This window comes from Pseudophryne corroboree, chromosome 10, assembly GCF_028390025.1.
Source record: "Pseudophryne corroboree isolate aPseCor3 chromosome 10, aPseCor3.hap2, whole genome shotgun sequence".
NCBI lineage: Eukaryota > Metazoa > Chordata > Amphibia > Anura > Myobatrachidae > Pseudophryne > Pseudophryne corroboree.
This window is the reverse complement of record NC_086453.1, coordinates 263072512-263076827: the sequence shown is the minus strand read 5'-3', so window position 1 is coordinate 263076827 and position 4316 is coordinate 263072512. Positions and strand designations below refer to the sequence as shown.

Genomic DNA, 4316 nt, shown 5'->3' with positions numbered 1-4316 from the left:
CTATAAAAACTCGACCTGGCCAGTACCTGGATGGGAGACTTCCAGGGAATACCAGGAGCGTGGTGAACCCAGTGGGAACTTCCCTAGCTCTCATGGCACAAATACGCTAAAAATCACACTCTCTCAATAGGAGCTTATATACCTCCTCTTTGCTATGATGTCCAGTATTTAATAGTATATCCTCTTTGCCGTCTGTGAGTTCATTATGTTGTCCATTGGCTTTGAGAGACCTCGTCTCTAACCCAGCCCTATACATTACAACCATACCTCCTTGGGGACGCCCAACACCGTCCGATCTTGGAAGCTAAGCAAGGTTGGGCCCGGTCAGTACAAGGATGGGAGACCTCCTTGGGAGACCGGGTGTTGTAAATCTGGAGGTGCTAAGGGAACATCTTTGGGATATCTCGGAAGCTTATGGATGATGTCTTGTCCACATCACTTTGGCACTTTCTTCACGACGCGGTACCTAATTAATATTTGCTGTTCCCGTTTTTCCTAGCAGGACTATTATCCATTCTTTCCCATCCCTGCTCATATATATTATATGATTTTAAATGTATTTCATATACATATATGGTTTTCTATATATATATATTTTGTATTGTTTGCATATATTTTTTATCTCCATAGCATGTCCCGTAGTGGCACTATCTATCCACTTTAATTATCATCCGTCTGCATCTCTCATAATGCCGTATTCATCTGTTATGGAACTTACTTATGCCTGCTATCACCATCTATTTATATGCCTTTTTCTCCTTTTCGTTTTTTATGTATCCCACGGGGAGACGCACCATCAATATGCAAAATTACTCCAAAGGTTCACACATATTTAAACCTTTGCAGTGCGCACTAGAACATTGAATTATCTAGACCGCAGCACATGGATTCTACCCGCAGCAGGACTGTATCCCATTTTGGATAACCAAAAATATGGCCGCCGCCCTCGAAAGTGACAGTATACCAGAGATCTCTACCCGCAGCAGGACTGTATCCCATTTTGGATAACCAAAAAGATGGCCGCCGCCCTCGAAAGTGACAGTATACCAGAGATCTCTACCGCACGGTGCCCAGCCGGCGCATGCGCATAACGGATCTAATGCCGCCGGAAGAGGGGCGGAAGTGGGGCGGATAAGACGTTCCACACAGTCCGGACCGGAAGTTGACGGACTTACTCGTTTTTTATGTTATATACGTCTTCCTAGCTCTCTCAGGCATCGTTTTGGCGAATGAACATAACAGTGGGCTTCCCTATTATATTAGTCTCACGTTTATGTGCGTATACAGGTATTTTGAATACATGACAGCAATCCACCAATTAACAAACAGGAAGTGATGCTGATAACACCTCCCATAGCCATGAGGTATAAATATGTTCTGTCTCTAGCCTCTCACCACCCCTTGATGAAGTCCATGAGGGACAAAACGCGTTGGGTGCTACTCTGATTATACCTCTACTATTGAAGTTAAGCTACCACTCTCCCAATTTTTACTCCTTTTTACCTTTTATCCTGTAGATTTTGTACCTACTTCTCATGTTTTTATGTACCTTTTAATAATTTTTGGTATATGTGTTTACTTTTTTTAGTTTCACCTCTGCTCTTTTATACCAGATTTTATTGATTAGGCTGCATTTTTGGAAAATTGTTAATATTTTAATATTTTATGAAATACCCCCCCCCCCTTTTTTTTAGTGTGTTGTCTTCTGAAATTAAATATTATATATTTATAGAACACCTGGTTTTTACACTATTAATTCGACACCTTTGGTCGCTTGCAAACCTCATCCCCCTGCACCATTTTCTAATTTCTAGGCATATATACCAGTGCCTATATGTTTTTTGAGGTTCATAAGCTGACGCCCTAATAGTTTATAGGGAGTGTCCTCCAGGTAACATATATATCTTTTGGTAATTATTTCAGAACACTTTTTTCCTAATACTGTCGTTTACACCTTTGATACTACATCTGTGGCGCTGCAAGCTTCTTTTGTACACATATATATATATATATATATATGCAATCCAGTCCCAGCACTAAAGTAAGCTTACAGCCAAATACCTTGCTCTGGTACCCTCCTTGGTGCAGTAAAGCTCAACATGCAGTACAAAGTAGGCGGCACTCCAGAGACAGTTCATTTGCAGGAAAAGATAGTTTTAATGTAGTATAGTCCTACATATGTTTCGGGTTTACACTAGTGATGAGCGGGTTCGGTTCCTCGGGATCCGAACCCCCCCGAACTTCACCCATTTTTGCACGGTTCCGAGCAGACTCGGATCCTCCCGCCTTCCTCGGTTAACCTGAGCGCGCCCGAACGTCATCATCCCGCTGTCGGATTCTCGCGAGATTCATATTCTATATAAAGAGCCGCGCGTCGCCGCCATTTTTCACTCGTGCATTGGAGATGATAGTGAGCTGGCGTTCTCTCAGTTTCTGTGTTCAGTGTGCTGCAAATATCTGTGCTCAGTGTGCTGCAAATATCTGTGCTCAGTGTGCTGCAAATATCTGTGCTCAGTATGCTGCAAATATCTACGTTCTCTGCCTGAAAAACGCTCCATATCTGTGCTCAGTGTGCTGCAAATATCTGTGCTCAGTGTGCTTTATTGTGGGGACTGGGGACCACCAGTACAATATAGTAGGAGGACAGTGCAGAGTTTTGCTGACCAGTGATCACCAGTATTATACGTTCTCTGCCTGAAAAACGCTCCATATCTGTGCTGCATTGTAGTATATAGTAGGAGGACAGTGCAGAATTTTGCTGACCAGTGACCACCAGAATTATATCAGTACAGTACAGTAGTCCACTGCTCTACCTACCTTTGTGTCGTCAAGTATACTATCCATCCATACCTGTGGTGCATTTTAGTTGTGCGCAGTATATATATAGTAGTAGGACAGTGCATAATTTTGCTGACCACCAGTATATAATATATAGCAGTACGGTACAGTAGGCCACTGCTCTACCTACCTCTGTGTCGTCAAGTATACTATCCATCCATACCTGTGGTGCACTTAAGTTTTTGTGCGCAGTATATATAGTAGTAGGCCATTGCTATTGATATATTACTGGCATATAATTCCACACATTAAAAAATGGAGAACAAAAATGTGGAGGGTAAAATAGGGAAAGATCAAGATCCACTTCCACCTCGTACTGAAGCTGCTGCCACTAGTCATGGCCGAGACAATGATATGCCATCAACGTCGTCTGCCAAGGCCGATGCCCAATGTCATAGTAGAGAGCATGTAAAATCCAAAAAACAAAAGTTCAGTAAAATGACCCAAAAATCTAATTTAAAAGCGTATGAGGAGAAGCGTAAACTTGCCAATATGCCATTTACGACATGGAGTGGCAAGGAACGGCTGAGGCCCTGGCCTATGTTCATGGCTAGTGGTTCAGCTTCACATGAGGATGGAAGCACTCATCCTCCTGCTAGAAAACTTAAAAGAGTTAAGATGGCAAAAGCACAGCAAAGAACTGTGCGTTCTTCTAAATCACAAATCCCCAAGGAGAGTCCAATTGTGTCGGTTGCGATCCCTGACCTACCCAACACTGGACGGGAAGAGGTGGCGCCTTCCACCATTTGCACGCCCCCTGCAAGTGTTGGAAGGAGCACCCACAGTCCAGTTCCTGATAGTAAAATTGAAGATGTCACTGTTGAAGTACACCAGGATGAGGATATGGGTGTTGCTGGCGCTGGGGAGGAAATTGACAAGGAGGATTTTGATGGTGAGGTGGTTTGTTTAAGTAAGGCACCCGGGGAGACACCTGTTGTCCGTGGGACGAATATGGCCATTGACGTGCCTGGTCAAATTACAAAAAAAATCACCTCTTCGGTGTGGAATTATTTCAACGGAAATGCGGACAACTGGTGTCAAGCCGTGTGTTGCCTTTGTCAAGCTGTAATAAGTAGGGGTAAGGACGTTAACCACCTAGGAGCATCCTCCCTTAAACGTCACTTGGAGCGCATTCATCAGAAGTCATTGACAAGTTCAAAAACTTTGGGTGACAGCGGAAGCAGTCCACTGCCAACTAAATCCCTTCCTCTTGTAACCAAGCTCCTGCAAACCACACCACCAACTCCCTCAGTGTCAATTTCCTCCTTAGACAGGAAAGCCAATAGTCCTGCAGGCCATATCACTGTCAAGTCTGACGAGTCCTCTCCTGCCTGGGATTCCTCCGATGCATCCTTGAGTGTAACGCCAACTGCTGCTGACACTGTTGTTGCTGCTGGGAGTCGATCGTCATCCCAGAGGGGAAGTCGGAAGACCACTTGTACTACTTCCAGTAAGCAATTGACTGTCCAACAGTCCTT

General features: G+C 44.0%; 1 pseudogene; it reads left to right on the top strand.

Annotated features, from left to right (window-relative positions):
• Nucleotides 1-253: 253 nt before the first annotated feature.
• Nucleotides 254-372, top strand: LOC134968157 (5S ribosomal RNA; annotated as a pseudogene).
• The last annotated feature ends 3944 nt before the right edge of the window (nt 373-4316 follow it).